Source organism: Myxocyprinus asiaticus, chromosome 8 (genome assembly GCF_019703515.2).
Source record: "Myxocyprinus asiaticus isolate MX2 ecotype Aquarium Trade chromosome 8, UBuf_Myxa_2, whole genome shotgun sequence".
Taxonomy (NCBI): Eukaryota; Metazoa; Chordata; class Actinopteri; order Cypriniformes; family Catostomidae; genus Myxocyprinus; species Myxocyprinus asiaticus.
The window spans coordinates 7634580-7653806 of NC_059351.1; the positions used below are offsets into that span (position 1 = coordinate 7634580).

Genomic DNA, 19227 nt, shown 5'->3' on the forward strand with positions numbered 1-19227 from the left:
TTTGACTTATTGAAAACAATTGTTTTAAAATAAATAGTGTTACAAAAGTTTGGCAAAGATGGCATTGGACATAACGATTGCTTGTCACATCAGATAAAGTCAAATAGTGGAAACTGTTATAACTTAGCTAGCAGGCAAATAGACCAAGGTAGTAACTGGTTTAGAGATTGGCGTTGTTACAAGCATAATGTAATTTTTTTGCTATTGTCCTTCCTTCAAAATGAAATTGAAAGCGCTGCAGTACCACAATCCATAATAAAATGCCCCATTAGATGGCTAATGCTATCTAACAAACTACCACACTAAGAGAGCTACCTGGCTAATTATCGGTCCAATAAAATATCTTACATGTCAAGCAAGAAAAACTCCATCTATGGGTCAATTTTAAATCCTTTAAGATCTCGGAGTTGTCGGCACCTTTGAAAAGCCAATCTGATGTTGTTTCATGTTTTATTACGGGCTCTGTCGCTTTCCCTTTTTACTTGCAGACTCTTCACAGTTCGAAGTTTCTTTCTTTTGAAAATGGGAGATTCCTCAGAGGGTTGCCTTTTTGAATGATCCATGGTCATTGTCACTCATTTGTTGTGGCCACAAGCTTTCAGTTTCAAACCACTACCACACCTATCATCTTACATAAACACACGCTTTATAGCTGGACCTTCTTTTCTTTATTTACAGACATGATGTAAACACGCACGAATGAATGACGGAAGTATGCAATTTCCTTCCAAATCCGTCCCGACAGCTCTAAAATATAAATCATTATTATAGGCCTACCTTAGTGAATCTGAGTAAGGCAAAAGCATGGTTTGTAAGACAGAGTGTTGATGTACATGCTCATTAATTAAACTGTGTTAATTTCTAACAAAAAAATCTTACATAGTGTAGCTTTAAGAATAAACCAATTGACACAAGTAGATCAGTTTCATGTTTCATGTAAACACCTTTATTCTTACCAGCTTATTCCATGTGCACAAGTCTTATGTGCACGACTGTTTACATTTTGATGTCAAAAACAGAGAACAACTAGATTATTTCAAGTGTCATGTAAACCCATTTTGTTTTTAATAAACGTTATTTTTGGGGGGCTGTTATCTGTGTATTGGTGTAATCGTATAGAGGCTCAGTGTGGGAAGGGTATATATGGATAAGAAATTATTTTACTGTAACAAAATAGGCACATTTAAAATTGTCTAAAGAAAATGTAAGTTGCACGGTTGCAAATGTGTTCTGAGCAACTCAGTCTCATGACAAGTCATGATAATTAGTACAAGATGGCAAAGTCTTAAGAAAGTTGTCTCGTACAAAAACGAGTTGGCTTGTACAAAAACTTATAGAGTTTACTCCCTTAGAGAAAAATAAATTAACCAATGAATTATCACAATTTTCCTAAGTTTAACCCCTAACCCAAAGTTAAAGTGCAGTGTATGAATTTTCAAAGAGCAGTGTTGTCTCTAATGGAATACTTAAAATAGGGCCTTCAATCGATTTAATTATTTTGTAATGCAATTTACATACAAGTCGAGGCTGGTTTAAGCTGGCTAGTGCTGGTTTGGTACCAGCATTGCCATGTTTTTCACCAGCAAAACCTAAATGGTGAGGCTGGTCGTCCAGCTTAGTCTTCCCGATGAAGCCTTTTTTGTGGGACCAGCAATGCTGTTCTTTTCAGCAGTGCTCACATTTGTAAGGTGTTGTCTGCACAGTTTTGATAGTTGCCGCATTCACCATTATGACAGTTGTTTTGTCAGGCAAGTATCCCATCTGATATCCCCACTCATTTTGCTACGTATGGCAAGCTGCGATCGTTGAGTGCATAAATTGTCCAATATTCACACATTACTCACATTAGTTACACTTCAAATGAGCAGAATAATGCAGAAGTTTGTGAATTGGGATGCAGCTATTATTTCCACTGACACACTCTCTTTCAATGCAGGACTTACCGGAAACAATAAAGACCCCTGATACTGCACGGCATGGCATATTGTGATTTATTTATTGTAAACATTGAGCTGCCAATTATTTGACTACTTCTCTGGATGATTATTTGACTAGTCGACTAGTAAAAATATTTATTCATGCATGCCCTAGCACATTTGTTATGTGTATTACAGACACTACTAACTTGTGTCATACATTAGGAGCATACTTTTCCACAAGCTGGTCTTGATTTCTGCACCCAAACCACAGCATTTATGATAAAGTGAGCTAAGCTTTTCAAGACTTTACAGAACTTTTAGAGATCAGGATGTCATAAATGGCCTACTTCTAGATGTTCAAAAGTGGCTGTGGTAAAAAAAAAAAAAAAAAAAAAAAAAATATATACTGTATATATATATATATATATATATATATATATATATATATATATATATATATATATATATATATATATATTTTTTTTTTTTTTTAAGCCAAAAGTATCTCAAAGGCCAACTCAAACTTTGTGTTTAATATTGAGAAAAACAAAACAAAAAATAAAAAAACTAAGCAGTTTTGTCTGTGATGATATTTGAATTAGATTTATTGTTTTATAGATATATTGTGGTAGAACATCCTATCACGTTTTTATTTGTACAGTAAGCTCTGTAAGTAAGGTCATTTTTTGCACTTTTTCAGATTTGATTGTATAAATCTTGAAGGACAACATACAAATAGGTTACTTTCTTTCTTCCTTTTCCCCCTATGATCTTGGCAGTTAATTCCTTCCCCAGCCAAATTAAACAAAATCTATCTGAGCAGACGAAAATCATCTAAGAACAAGACACAGCATAAATCTGGCATGACTGAATTCTTTGTGCTAACTTCCTAGTGTTACCTTCAGTAGGTAGTGTTCATAATTTCACATGGTAACAAGGTATGTAGAGCAGGGTCAACCCACAGTCAAACTACTTCATCATCTGATGCAACCGTTTTGATTGGCTGAGCATATATTATTCATGTGTAGCTGAAGAAAGCTAACATTTAAAAAAAGAGTAAAACAAATGCAGACACTGCTCCCTCATCTTTCTCTGTCTCCCTTATCCGTCATTCTTTTCCTCTAGCTCTTGTTTTTTTTTTTTCCCCGGAATTCCCGGAATTCCATAGGGAAGAGTCAATGCATCTACATTTAAAAGAAATTACACTATGAGAGACTCTATCATCAGAAAATAGTATAAATCTTTCTTTCTTTATTTCTTTCTTTCTCTCTCTCTCTCTCTCTCTCTCTCTCTCTCTCTCTCTCTCTCTCTCTCTCTCTCACAAACCATCCATTGCTTAAAGATAGATTAGTAAGGTGATTGAGATTTGAAGAAAAAGGAATATTTCACATTCATGTCGTTCCTACAGAGACCTAAATTTATATTCTGAAATACAGAAATGTTGCATTCCCTTGCAGTAAGTTTTGTGTTCCCTTGCAATGAATTAGCCATGGTTTTAATATAGTAACTGTAGATGAACAATGGTATTTGTGATAAAACCATAAGCACAATATGTGCCATGCTTTTACTACAGTAACCATATTAAACCATGATATTGATAGCAAATCCATAGTAATAACACAGGAAAAGGAAAACTATATTAGTTAAAATCTTAATTATTCTGGCAAAAAACAAACAAACAAACAAAAAAAACATTTAATTAGTAACACCATGGTTAATTAGTATGGTTTTTGAAGCCATGGTTTCGCTAGTAAACCTACAGTTACCATGTAACAATTTATTATTATTATTATTATATATATATATATATATATATATATATATATATATATATATATATATATATATATATATATATATATATAGCAAGAACATCTAGGGTAACCCTGGTTCCCTGAAAGGAGGGAACGAGACATTACGTTGATGAGCTGACGCTAGGGGTCACTACTGAGAGCCCTGATCTCTCTGAATGGATTTCCATCATGGCAGTTTCATTGGCAGATGTCTTTCGAAGTCCCGCCTTCCATGCTCAGCGAGCATATATAATGTGGGTTGGAAGACACCCTCAGGACATTCGAATGAAGAGGCGAGAAAACCTCTAAAAGCTTTTCAGTGGCAATCAGTATTGTGGCAAGGCTACGCAATGTCTCGTTCCCTCCTTTCAGGGAACCGGGGTTACCATAATCTAGACATTCCTTTTTCATGTTACGTTGATGAGCTGACACTAGGTGTCCCAAAAGCACAATGCCATAATCCTGATTTGGCTGTTCTTGTTACCAAAAATGTGGTAAAATATTTGCAGAAAGCCCGCTCTCACACCTAAGCGGGGAAGAGCTGTCCCAGTGAGTGACACATCAGTGACACTGATTAAAACATACAGTATATACTGTGTGTATATATATATATATATATATATATATATATATATGTCTTGCCTAAAAGGAGGCAAGAAAATAGTCAGAGGGTAGCCAATTTTCTCCACAGAATTCACGTCAGGTGGAGGACTAAATTCACAGTCCTTTGATCATGGTAATAAAAGGGGCCACCAGCGGGGTCACCTTAAACCAACTGGAGGAAGAGTTGACTCTACGTATGAGAAATCTAGGAGTAAATCAATAGATTAATGATCAAAATCACTGCTTTACCAATATTGGGAAACAATAAGGTGATAGGAAAAAGGCTCACCCATGGGGAGCATGTTTAAATATGGGAGACAGGAAGGGAAAGCTTCCTGTGTGGAATCTAGGAAATAAATCACCAGACTACAACAGTTACAATAACTGTTTTTCCATGAAGGAAAATAGCTAAGGTTATAATAAAAAAGGGCTTGTCCGTAGGGGAGCTGCTTTATTTATAATAAGAATTCTTCTTATGTGGAATCTAGGAATTAATCAATAGATTAAAATTATAACAGTAGCCTCACTACCAGCTTGGCGCCGCTTGACGCTGGAGGAGCATTAGTTTTGGCAGGGTGCGGCCCTGACGAAAATCGTAAGCTAAGCGGCTTTTCAGCGGCTGCAGCACAATTAGGTAGGAAATGTTACATAGCCTGCGAGTGCTTCTTTGCAGCTTATAGCTTTTCACACAGAGGGGGGGAAAGGTGCCACAGCAGTGTAGATTCTCAAGGAGGAAAATTCTCAAACCTTGGAGCAGTTCAGGACCATCTCATTGCTGAGTGTCGAGGGCAAGATATTATTTAGTATTGTGTCCCAAAGACTGACAGAGTCCCTCCTTAAGAACAAGTATATAGACATATTTCCGTGTTAGTGAAAGGTGCAGAGGTGGAGTGCAGGGGCCTCTTGTCCAGATTGGGGGTGTGGAAACCCCCAATGGATGACCTGTAATTACAACATCGGTGCCAGGTGGATCTTGCAGGGGCTTGAGAGGCTCATCTCTCGGGCAAGAATGAGCTTCAAAACAGCCAAATTAAGAGCACTGTTGCTAAGAGGAGGCTAGGTAACTGACAAATTTCACTTTAACATCAGCAGCATCCACATACCATCCATCACGGAAAAATCTGTGAAGCGCCTAGGGAAGGAGTCCAAATGCAGGCTTAAAGACACCCCTTCAATCGAAGCAAGTTATCAAGCCTTATCATTCTCTGGCCACTACTGCTTTATGAGGTCCCATTACAACAGTGGAGCGCATCAAGAGAAGAGTAAGCCATTACCTCTGTCTGTGGTTGGGCCTACCACGGAGCCTTAGTAATATCGCTCTCTATGGTCACTAGACCAAGCTCAGGCTCCCCTTCAGTAGCATTAATGAGGAGTTCATGGTGGCTCGTGAAAGAGATGTCATGCAATACAGGGACTCTAGTGACCCAAAAGTCTCACAAGCTTGCATCGAGAACAGGGCAGAAGTGGAGAGCAGTGGCTGCAGTGGAATAGGCGGAATCCCATTTGCGGCATAAGGAGCTGGTGTGGGACCATGGCTTCTGGAAGAACCGGTCTGGGGAGTGGCAGTGCAGTGCACTACAGCCGGGCCCATGGCAAGGAACAGCACAAACTGGTTCAGGAAGAAGTTAGAGCTGGGTGTGAAAAGGCACGCATCTGTAGGATGGTCGGCATGAAAAAGAAAGGGGCATGGATCGGATGGGAAGCAGCAGCAGCATGAAAGGTCACATGGCCGCAGCTCTGGAGAGCAATGCCCCAGCAAATCAGATTCCTTCTACGCACCATCTATCTCATATTGCCAAGTCCATCCAACCTCTTCACCTGGGGCAAAGTAGAAACACCTGCATGCCCATTAATGGAACGGGACACTCGAACATATCATGAGCTGTTGTCTAAAAGCACTGGAAGAAGGGTGATACCACTGGCTCCATGAGCAGGTGCTAAAGGAGATTGGCAACACCATCGCTACTGCCATCAGTATGGTCAAGCACCTTCGACAAAGAATACTACCATCACATCTGTCAAGGAAGGAGAGCAACCAAGCTCCAGAAGAGGCCGCAAACAGGGATTCTCATGACAGCCAAAGACTGGCACCTAAAGGTTGATTTAGGAAAACAACTGAGATTTCCTGAGGAGATCGCAGAGACCACTCTGAGGCCAGACATTTTAATATCATCAGAGTCCACCAAGCAGGTGGTCATGCTGGAGCTCACCACCCCCTGGGAAGATCGTATTGAGGAGGCCCATGACAGGAAGAGATCCAGGTATGAGGTCCTCATAGAGCTGTGTCATAGCAAAGGGTGGAGAGCATTTTTATCAAGAGGGTACCAATCCTCTTTTGATAAATATAGGATACACTTTGCCGGGCACCCAGGGAACAGAAGATGGCTCTGTCCGTTGAACTCAGTGCACAACTCAAATCTAAGAGCGTGATCCACAGAGAGAGATCCGTTCTTGACTCTGAAGGAGAAGTTCTGAAGAGGCTGTCTTCCGACCCACCTTATATACTGTATGCTCACTGAGCATGGAAGGCGGGACTTCAAAAGACATCTGCCAATGAAACTGACATGATGGAAAACCATTCAAAGAGATTGGGGCTCCCAGGTGTCAGCTCATCGATGTAACGTCTAGTGAGTGACTTGAAAGGGAACCATGTTTTTAAAACGCACATGTATCACAAATAAGTCATTGTGTTACTATAGTAAAAATAACCTTCTTTTTTAACCTTTATCATTTTACTATGAATATCATGCTTAAAATATGGTTACTGTAGTGAAACTATGGTAAATGTTGTGGTTAATAAGGCATTACTACTAATGCATGACCAATAAAACATGGCTACTACAGTCATGGTTACTAAAACATTACTATTGTAAATCTATTGTTTCTGCCAAAAGCCATGGTTACTAAAGTTAGTTACTACAATATAACTATGGTAAAACCATGGTTAATTTATTGCAAGGGAACGCAAAACTTACTGAATGCAAACTATTACAAGGGTGAATTTTTATTTTTATTTTTTTTGTTTGTAATTAAACGCAAAACAATTGCAGAATATAAATTCTCTCCCTGTCCTCTATGGGCCTTCGTACATTCCAAACCCATATACTGTACTGCTATTTGTTTTATTTTTGTCATGGAACACAAAAAAAAAACGTCTTGGCTACTGATGTAAACTCTGTTCCCTGATGGAGGGAACGAAATGTTGTGTCGATGTAGTGACACTAGGGGTTCGCTCTTGAGATCCCCAATCACCTTTGCTTTATTCTGAAAAGGCCAATGAAAATTGGCAAGTGGATTTGCATGCCACTCTCCGCCCCGGACATATGGGTATAAAAGGAGATGGCGTGCACCACTCATTCAGAGTTGTGCTGAGGAGCCGAGAGAGAGTCCCGGCCATGTCAGCGGTCAGTTCAGCACCGCAGCAGGAGGGACACATCATCTCGTTCCCTCCATCAGGGAACAGAGGTTACATCAGTAACCAAGACATTCCCTGTCTGTCACTCACTCGACGTTGTGTGTATGTAGTGACACTAGGGGTTCTTATACGAAATGCCGCAAGCACTGAACCGTGTCATGTGGTACGGAGGATTGGACACGGGCAGGCTGCTGCATGCCTCGCAGTGAGCGCTTGACCACGTCGTGACTTTCCAGTGAGTTAGGTAAGGGGTCTCCCTGGTCCCGATAAGGGTGGGAGGAGGCACTTACCTGAGGAGGCTACAGGCGGTGGACTTTCCTGATTTTTGTATTAAGCAATTTCCTGCTGAGCACCTGATAGAATAGCGCTGGGGAAGTGCTCTTCCCTCTCCAGGAGGGAGAGCACTACAGAGACCGCATCACACCGGAGGGAGGTTAACATGTGGAGAATACCTCACATGGACTTCGCCAGTGCCCAGGTGTGCGCCTGGACTCCCAAAGGGCATGGCAGATCTTACAATTGGTAAGCCAGAGAAATGGCATCCACAATCCAATGGGACAACCTTAGTTTGGAGACAGCTTTCCCCTTCTGCTGCCCTCCAAAGCAGACAAAGCGCTGCTCTGAGCGAACTGGACACAGCAACAACAAGGCCGGGTCTTCCTCCTCTGAAGGGAGTGCTTGCAGGTTCACCACCTGATCCCAGAAGGGAGTGGTGGGAACTTTGGGCATGTAACCGGGCCAGGGTCTCAGGATCACATGAGAGTGTGCCGGCCCGGACTCCAGGCATTCGCTGGTGACAGAGAGTGCCTGAAGGTCCCCAACCCTCTTGATAGAAATGAGCACCGCCAGGAGGGCCATCTTCAGCGACAAAGTGCTGAGCTCGGCCTGCTCCAGGGGCTCAAAGGGGGCTCTCTGTAAGGCAGGTAGGACCACAGAGAGATCCCAAGAGGGAACCAGGTGCGGTTTAGGGGGATTCAATCTCCACGCGCCTTTGAGGAACCTGGTGATCAGGTCGTGCTGCTGTGAGGGTCTCCCATCCAGCATATCGTAATATGCTGCTATAGCAGCCACGTACAACTCCAGGGTAGAGGGAGACAGCTGTCTCTCCAGCCCCTCCTGAAGGACAACACAGACCCGATTGCACATCTCTGTGGATCTTCCCTGCGGGAAGAACAACAATTTACTTCAGAGCTTACAGCTGCCTCATGGAGGGGGCTCTGGCCTGAGTGATCATGTGTACCACCGCTGGTTGAAGGCCTGCTAGGTCCTCCACGTCCTGTCCAGGAGCCAGATGTGGAGATTCCAGAGGTCTGGCCACGGATACCGGAGCGTGCCCTGCCCCTGAGTGAGAAGGTCCTGCCTCAGGGGAATTTGCCAGGGAGGGGCTACTTGCAGGAGAATCAGGTCTGGGAACCAAGTCCGGTTGGGCCAGTACAGCACAACCATCAGGACTTGTTGCCCATCCTCCCTGACTTTGCATGACATCTGTACAGTTCTTGCATGAGCCCTGGGTCGGTTCTACCCTCGTGCAGATCTTAAAGCGCTTTGGCCTGGTGAAGCTGCAGGATGGCCATGGTGTGCAGGGCGGAGGCGGCCTGACCCATGGCATTGTAAGCCTTCACCACTAATGACAAAGAAATCTTACATGCCTGGGAAGGGAGCCTTGGTCAGTTCCTCCAGGTGGCTGCACCCTGTGGGCACAGGTGCACCGCTATGGCGCGCTCACCCTGGGGAAGCTCGACATATCCCTTGGCTGCCCCGCTGTCGAGGGTAGTTAGGGTGGACGAGCTCGTGAAGCGTGTACAGGCAGAGAAAGGCACCTTCCACGACTTCACGAGCTCCTCGTGCACTTCCGGGAAGAAGTAGAGCCCAGAAACCAATCATCCAGCCACGAACGCTCAGGGCAGGGTGGAGGGTTCCACTCAAGCCTGATGTTCGCAGCCACCCGGGCAAGCATGGCTGCCAACTCAGCATCCGCTTCATCTTGAGCTCTACCGCCCGAGAGCGGAAGCTCAGTAGACTCATCCGCTTCCAAAAGCAGGAGCCCACCCTCTGATGCTGCGACCGATAACGCATCCTCGTCGCGAGCCGTGAACGAGGCATTAAATCCACCCTGAGGTGGACCGCCTGCCTCTCTCATGAACTCTACAAAGCAGAACGAGTGTGCTGGGGGATGGGAGGTCCGCAAGAACTGAGCTGGTGGAGAAGCTCCCATATCCATATCCAAATCGCCCACAGCGTTCGCCGACCCAGCCGCCTGAGTTTCAATGCAGGATGGACCAGGTTGGGAAGCAGCCACAGTGGCTCTCTGCTTCATGGAGAAGAAAGAGAGCCGCGACCGCAACTTTCTCATGGGCAAGTTCTCACAGTGAAAACATGACCCATCCACAAAAGCTGCCTCGGCGTGCTGGCGACCCAAGCACTCGAGACAGATTTCGTGGCCATCCGGTGGGGAGAGATACCCAGTAGCACAAAAGTGAAAGGACATCTTTAAAAAGACGGCAATCGTTTGTGCAAGCTCTTTTAGGGAAAATATACTCTTTTAAATATACTCTTTTTTACACCTGTGGACTCAGCTGCCGAAGCGCCCAAGGGAGACACAACACTCGACCGTGCGAGGGCGACTGCTGATATGCGCTGTAAAATCCAGCAGGTGATGGGACGAACACACACATGCGCTCGGCTCCGAAGAACAAGTCTGAATGAGTGGTACACGCCACCTCCTTTTATACCCGTATGTCCGGGGCAGAGAGTGGCATGCAAATTCCACTCTCCAATTTTCATTGGCCTTTTCTGAATAAAGCAAAGGTGATTGGGGCTCTCAAGAGCAAACCCCTAGTGTCACTACATCGACACAACGTAGAGTGAGTGACAGACAGGGAATATATATTTTTTGGAAAAATCTTTACTAAACTGTTTCCATACAACAACATTTTATAATGAACACATCTTTTAAACTCCAAAAAGGACCATTAAAGTAGCCAATATGAGTCATGATTTGTTTTCTACCCTTTTTATAAAACCATACAATAGCTTTGTACAAGGAAAAGACCGAAATGTATTTTAAGTTGTTATACCTCCCATTTTTGAATTGTGATTATGAGAGTAAATTATAACAGAATGTTCATTTTAATCTCACTAATTTCCTTTAAAATAACAATGATCAGTTATAGACTCATGTACAGGATTGCTTTCATTTACTTAAAGAGGCTAAACTCATAACTTTGTTAGAGGGCACAGGTTGTAGATCGGCAGAAGGAAAAAAATAAATTCCTCCTGAATTTCAAACAGCCTCACAAGAAACAAAATGAGAGGCAGGGGGTAATAAAAGACATGGGCTTACAATGGAGTATTCCCTGAGATTAAAGCCAGCAAAGGACTCAATTTTAAATAAATGTAATATTGGTTTTACACTCCATGGCCTGAATAAGGGAAATTGTAAATTTCCTCTGTTCTTCTTCCTTTTCTGAGAGCTTCTGTTTAGCTCGGGAGAGAATAGATCAGTGGAGCTCGATGTAGCTTTAGGCTGTGATCCATGGGCAATGGAATAGCATCAACAGTATAGTGTGTTTGAGAAGTCACAGTACTGTCTATGTGCCTGCTACAGTGCATCCATTTCTGTGGGTCCTTTCATGCTTTGCCAAAAACAAAGTACAAATTCTGAGCTGCTTTTGTAAATGCTGCATCTGAACATCTGAATGTGAAATGCCAGTAATTACAAATAAACACACACACACACACATACAGAGAGAGAGAGAGAGAGAGAGAGAGAGAGAGAGAGAGAGAGAGAGAGATATGCAGTGGTGTTTACCTTTTTGCATTTCCATTTCCTTGATGTTGCTCTTTCATCTGGTTGGTCTAAATTACAAACTCTCTGTGTTTCCATCACCAGGGTCTTACCACCAACCATCAATGTAATGAGCCCACAGGATGTTGGTGGCTGAGTTTCTATCTCTGTTGTGCTGTGATGTTCCTATGTAGTTTCATCCATCTTTGCCTATCCATCAAATGACTTTTTGTACTAAAAAGCAATATTATTGATATACAGTTTAAAACCTGTATAAAAGAAAATTTTTCTCACCAGTGCTCGTACAGTGCTTTGTGATGTCTAACATTACGATGTGAGTTTAAAGAGTCTTTCAAAGTAAGAAGGACTTCCCAGGTAGGAAAGTTGCATATCTTGCAGCATTGGTTCTCTATTTGTCTTGCTTCAGGACCCAGATTTTACATTGGACATCAAGTGGAGCACCCAACACAGTACCAAAAACTACAGTACCAACAATGTTATACCAGCAAAATTATTAAAGGGAAAGTTTACCCAAAAATGAGAATTCTGTAATCATTTACGGACCCTCATACATCCCAGATTTGTATGACTTTCTTTCTTCAGCAAAACACAAATAAAGCTACTTTTCCACCATTGGGCCAAACAATTCTTGTTGCAAAACCATGGCGTTCTATGTTGATCTGGGCCAGTTGGTGATGTTACGGTCTCTTTTTCCACCGTGGTACAGAGAAATTAGGAGAATGTACATAACAGATATGTCTTTTGGTGACAGCGTGAGAGGTAAACATTGGAGTGAGTGCGCTATGGAGTATGATCACATATTTTAGTTTTAGGTCTGCTTTTCCCTAGTTTGTACTCTGCTAATACACAGGAAAGACACGTCTCACGTCACAAAAAGGAAAGCAACGAGAAAAGGCAAGAGGATTATTTTATTAAGTTCCCAGACTAGCTAAAAATAATATTTATTGACATTATTATTATATAATATATACAGTATATTATATGTTATATAATATTATTTTTATATAAGTATTATATGAAAATCGTATATGAGAACATTTTGAGTTTTATGAGATAGTAATCTACTTCCCTGATCAAAAAGGAAAAATAGTAGAAAAATAAATGTAGGCTACAATACTAGCTGAACCATCATCATAAAATCATGAAGATACTGTACACTGAACATACACCATTTTTATTACCTTTTATTAACTTCACCCAAATGTTAGCGAACTTGGCAAGTTAGAAACAACAAAAGCACTATAAGTTACCTGGCAAATTAACAACCGTGAGTCGGCACATACTAAAGCCATTCCACCAGCACGGTTGAGCACGGTTGAGTATTCCAGGCCGAGAAGGATGTCAAACTGTGCTCATGTGGAAATGCTTATGTAACCTGTGTAACTGTGCTCAGTGCTCAGATCGTGGAAAAGTGACTAAAGATGTTTAGAAGAATAGTTCTGCTCTTGAGGTCCATACAAGTGAGTGGTGGCCAGAACTCTGAATCTCTAAAAACCACTTAATGCCAGCATAAAGTAATCTATACGACTCCAGTGATTCAATCCACATCTTCAAAAGTGATATGATACACATGATACACATCTGGGATGGCATGAGGGTGAGTAAGTGATGAGATAATCTTCATTTTTGTATGAACTATCCCTTTAACATGTCAAAGGCAGCATAGAAAGTTTTTGTAAATAAATATTTTGAAAGAAAGTAATACCTCCTTTCTTCCGTAGCAGTCCAGTTGTGGTCCGATTAAGAGCCGAGCTATTCATCAATACAAGATCTCGGCCAAAAATTAATGCAACTCTGGATGGAAATAAACGTTGTGATGTTGAAGGTTGTCGAAACAAACGAATTTGCCGTAATCAGAGCTAAAGGCAGTCCAACGAAATATTAGAGTATGCAACTTTTTTTTTTTTTTTCTTTTTTGGCCAGGCAGGGTATACGGGGTATGTTCGCCCACTTTTTTGTCAGCTGGGCAAACAATGTAAGTCCAAATTGTGAGTAAAGTCATAGCACACCTATCCCCAATATTCTGCTTGATTTAAGGTATCTTTCATGAATATGGCAAAAAGAGTGCAGGATAAGAACCTGTATGTGTTGGAGTTTTGTACAAAAATACATGTATATATATATATATATATATATATATATATATATATATATATATATATATATATATATATATATATAATAAAAGATTTCAGTTAGGATTTTTGAAAAATTGCTAAACAAAGGTCAGTGTTTTCAGTGTTCAGCGCAAATGAAAGTAGTCTCTTTAAAAGTGACAATTATTTCCCAGGAAGGAAAGCAGAGTATTTTACATCTCAGCACTCGAACAAACATTAAAAGGAAACTGCCTGGACTGTTATTTGATGTTCATAATATTTGAAATGCAAATGCAATGCATCGTAATTAAGATGTGTAATTGTTAATCAAGCAGCTCATGTTTCTCTGTCATGGCAGAATGTGTTGACTGACTGAGCATATTGCAATTAAGTTGTTATCATCATTTACACTTAATAACATTATACATGGCTTTTGCCATGACGTGTTCTAAGACTTCTTGTGCATTTTATTCCTTAACAGTTTAAAACCAAAAAAATATATACTGTTTATTTGATGTCAGTATAGTTCATGCTATCTAAATCTTGCAGATTAAACAAGTGTTTTTATTTCTCCAATCCTCTTTCCCCAGCTCCTCCCCTTCAACAGATGGAAATGGTTAAAGGTGAAACAGAATTTTTAAAAATAATGACCCAACAGGTTTCCTCAACACTCATCTTTCATGAGTCGACAAACAGATGTGTTGTGACAGGCTGAATGGGACGCTCAAAAAAACTGATGCTTTGATAGTGACACAGAGCCACATTGTTGACACTTTTCGGGATAATCAACCTATGAATGGCTTACTTTATAGTTGTCTCTGCATAATGAGTTGGAATAGGAGAAAGTATTTTAATTTTGAGGAAATTACCTTTAAATCTTGAACGTGACAATAAAATGAAATGTTAATAACAAATGCGAATGAGTGTTATATAGTAGTAATACATTTCTTGTACAGTCTCTGTTTTGTCGCTTGCCTTTATTACTAGACATCCATAAATTTGCTTCACTTGGATACCACAAATACTAACAAAACACATAAAACCGAAAGGCTTTATTTTCAGCGGCAAAGGTTGATTTATTTTTTATCGATGCCATTATTTTTTCTGACAATAAAGTAACTGTTGCCGTTTTCTCTGCATTTTGTTTCTCTGATTAATTATTCTGTGCACAATAGCACCACATATTGTATCAAATTGAATACTATAGTGACAAAAGATGTTCTATTGCCTCACAAAAGCAGAACTAGATGGTCATTTGTATTGCTGAAAGCAGTGGATTAAACACTCAGGAAGAATGCCTCAAAGGAGCTGTGTGTGTGTGAGCGTGTGTGAAATCAGCAAGAAGCAGCTGCAGCATCAATGAAACTGTGAACCCACTCATCTCTGTGCCTGTTTGGCATGTTGGAAATTGCAGTGACTGAGACATTGTAGCTATAGATTAATATTTAGTAATTCTTAGCTTGGTATTGCCTTATGTACAATGGCAATATTTGTTAGTTGAATGTAGAAAAATATAAGTCTCAACCACCTGAAAGTGAGTACTCATTATTCCACGACAATGACTTTTTTATGTATTAGACGAGAGGAACAAATCCCAAGAATTTTTTTTTTTTTTTTTTAGGGGCCAAGCACTGAAAGTGCATAGGCACCTATTGTAATCATTAAGTATTCTTCTTCTGTTTCCGCCATTGAAGTCTATGGCAGCACATAGATCTGTACATAGGAAAGTTATGAAATTTGGGACATTGATAGAGGACACTCTCAAATGTATTAGACACAAATTTGGGGCCTCTAACTGATACCCTCTAGCGCCACCAACTGTTCAAATTTTCATTTACATTTTGGCCTATAACTTTTAACCCATAAGGCCTAGAATCAAAATTATTTTTCCTGTGATTCCTTGGGTCAAGTCGAGATGGGATGGGTAACATCAAATTTTAGCTCTGCCCCCTAGATTTTCCAAAATTTAAAATTATAGGAAAAACCTACGTTTTCAATCTCGTCCTAGACCGTTCGTCCGAATCGCTCGAAATGAATCTTGTATTATCTAGGGACACTGTTGACAAAAAATATCAAAAGCTTTTTGATAGATCACACCATTCACAAAAAACGCTTCAACAAATTTGACCTCGAGCATGGAAAAATGGACGTGACACTATACGCAATGCTTTAATGTATTGACACGAAACTTACTATGTGTCATCACAAGCATGACCTGAGGCTACCTGTGAAAATGGCTATTTTCGCTTGCATCATGCTAAATACGCTGATACCAAATTTGCCACGGTCAGCCATACTTCCTGTCTGCCATTTTTAATTTCATTGAAAACCTACTTTTTCAAACTCCTCCTAGACCGAATGTCCAATTCGTATGAAATGTGTTGTGTATCATCTAGGTACACTCATAACAAAAAACTATCAAAAGCTTTTCGAAAGACGAAACGGTTCTCTAATTGCGCACTAACAAATTTGATGGCAAGTCGCCAAAAAAGCATCTGAGGCTGTATCTCTGCAACACTTTGCTGTATTTTCATGGAACTGTGTTATAATGACAACACCCTGAACTCACTATATACATTTGGTTACAGCACCACCTACTGGTCAAAGTTATAATAGATTGTAATTCAGTTTTAGCAATTCTACCTATGTTTTTATGATGCTTTTCTTAAAGTCATAATCACTGATGTCCAGTGTCACTTCTATACATGCCATTGGTGTGCTTGGCCCCGGTACTGCTGTATATATATATATATATATATATTATTGTTATTGATAACTCTATGTTAGATAAACTATTTTGCCAAACTAGCTACAGTGGTGAATTTAGGTTAAATTTGCAATTATTTTACATGTAACCTTTACCATTCTGTCATAATTATTTTATTTTATTTATGAATTTACAAAATCGTGTGTATTTAATATTTTTATTTTTTTTACACAAGGTGAGGGGAAAAAAAATCAAATCTCATAGAAAATAAATAGAAAATAAAACAGCTGAGCTCATTCAATATTTCGTTGGTTGACAATCAACATTTTATGAAGGTGTAGCACCTCTTCTGACCATTTGTTGAATAAATAAATAAATAAAGTTTTTGCACCCTGTTTGTGGAACATGCCATACAGTTTTGTATAAAGCTATCAGGGCCTACAGAGTATCTGAACCTTATCTGGAATCTTAATACAGCAATTAATATGATGTGAAAATAACATTTGATGAGAGAAAAACAGTAGGAGTGTCTGTGATGCTGTTATAGTGTTATTTCATGTAGTGTCCATTTGTTTATTTTGCTTGTCTGTTCGAGTGGCTCTTTAGAGAGGAGGAACAGATGGAATTCCATACAGGAAGTGTGAGGAAGAAAAATCTCTGAGGTAGAACATATTGGGGGTTCTTGGTCCTTCTCCAAGTCTGTGCAGATGGACCAGAACACTAGGGAAACATCACAGGAACTGTCCAATCACAGAGAGACACCACAATTACAAACCAATCAAGGGCTTTTGTCCTGAAGCAGTGCTCTTTGGGTGCTTATCATTTCCTAAATTGTGCATACTCATTTGATTTCCTTGTTTCCTTTCCTTGCATCAGTTAGGGTTTTGAGAAGCTCCCATTTTCATGTTACTGCTGACAGATTTATTTTCATTTCACAGTGGCTGCGACCTAAGATAATGGTAATCAGTGCTCACTGTACCATTATCTACGTGTCATTCAAACGTTTTTTTGTTTGTTTTTTTTAATTGTCTTGTTTTTAAAAATTGGTATTTTGATCTAAACATTCATAGAACCACATAGATTAAGTAATAAAAATAATACATACATGTAATCACATAATAAAAGCAATAATTTAAAAGAATGCTTGTACAGTGGACTCAAAAATAATGCAGTCAATTAAGACACACTTACAACTGCATTAGATAAACATTTTTAAACAAAGCCAGTCTGCAAACAAATGATGCTAGACATTTTCTGCATAACTAAATCTAAATGAAATGAATGAAATGACTACCATACTGCTTCCTTCAGTGTGCCAATGTGGTAACCTCCTCCACACCTCCACCACTGTTTGAGTCCCTATCTTTCTGCAAGGGGCAGGTTCCTCACCCCTGCCATCTTCCCGGCAGGTTTTGACGGACGGAGGCTTACGCCAAAGAACTTTATTATCATTCTCTGTTATTTATCAATTATAATAAACTTCTTTAATGCAATGCTGTACCTAGTCTTTCTGGTAGAACTATGTCTATTCTCAGTGCAAATTCCAAGTATTTGTATGCTTTACATCTCACTTTTGCTGCCATTCTGTGGATATTTCAGCCAGAATCTGGAGCTAACATATACCTTTACCTTTAACAATACTTCCATCTTCAGTCACTAGGGGTAGTGATTTGAATTTCGGTAAGCACAGACCAATTTCAGCTGAAGAATTTTCGACCTACTGTCACCGAATTCACATTGAGATCAGTCTGGACGAGAACCACCTTTTCCATGCATATTTTAAAAATGTGTCATTGAGGAATACCTGTCATTCAAGTAGGTTGCAGTTACTGTGCAAAACAATGTAAGACACATTTTTCTGTATTTCTATATTCTGTATACTGTATCTCTGTCTTCTAATGTACTACATACAGCCCATTTACACTAGCAACCAACTTCTTATAAATGGGCTGTCTTCATTTATTTCGCTTGTGCTTTGTGCGTATGATTTCGCCAAGCCACTTACATCTAGACTTAGTGACACTGACAGCGCACGGACAGACAAGACAGCAGCATGCAGCAGCGAGTTATTCAGACCAATCAGGAGGAAAGCAGCACACCCCTCCCCCACCCTAAAAACTGTCACGCCGAGCTGAACTCAAAAGTTGGCAGCCCTGCTTCAATGATGCTACTATTGGTGCAGTTGGCAAGGCCAACTGTCATACATCCTGATGCTTGAACACACACTGGCATATTATTGCTCTTTTACCTGTAATTATTGTACAAACAAAATGATTTTTTTTTTTTTTTTTTTAATCCCAAGGATTTAGTGTGCTATTGAAAATGAAATATGCTGATATACAGTGGTCCCTGTATTGTTACTGCATAAACAAATTGTGTTCATGGCTTTCTGTATTCTCCTCCATTTTTGTGACTTGTGATTCATCAGGCTACTCATTAATAAAACAGGCTGCATGTGTGTTTTAAATGGCATTTCTATTAATAGTACCCAATGGTTATGTGAAGGTAAATACATTTTCATCAAATAATATAAGTAAAATGTATTTGTTAGAGCAGTAGCCTTGCAGTTAACATGTGGACTAGACATTGAGCTGTGGAGCTCATGTTAGAGACATGGGCTAAAGTTCGGCCTGTGTTGTTGCTTAATCCTACACCCAAAAACTTCATTTTCTGTGATCTCTCTACTTTGTGTAAACAATGGTAAACACAATAAAAACAAAACAAAAAAAGAACAATTTGATTAACTTTGCACTTTTACTTTAAGCTAGTAATCTTGTTTGATTTAACACACATATTTTGTAAAATCCAAAATGAAAGAAAGGAGGAAGTGTATTTTTTGGCTTTTATCAGAACACAGAGTGACTGCTAAATGTGAAAAGGGTGAGT

General features: G+C 40.0%; 1 pseudogene; it reads left to right on the forward strand.

Moving 5' to 3' along the window:
* The first annotated feature begins 4445 nt into the window (after positions 1 to 4445).
* LOC127445549 (uncharacterized) lies at positions 4446 to 6745 on the forward strand (annotated as a pseudogene).
* The last annotated feature ends 12482 nt before the right edge of the window (positions 6746 to 19227 follow it).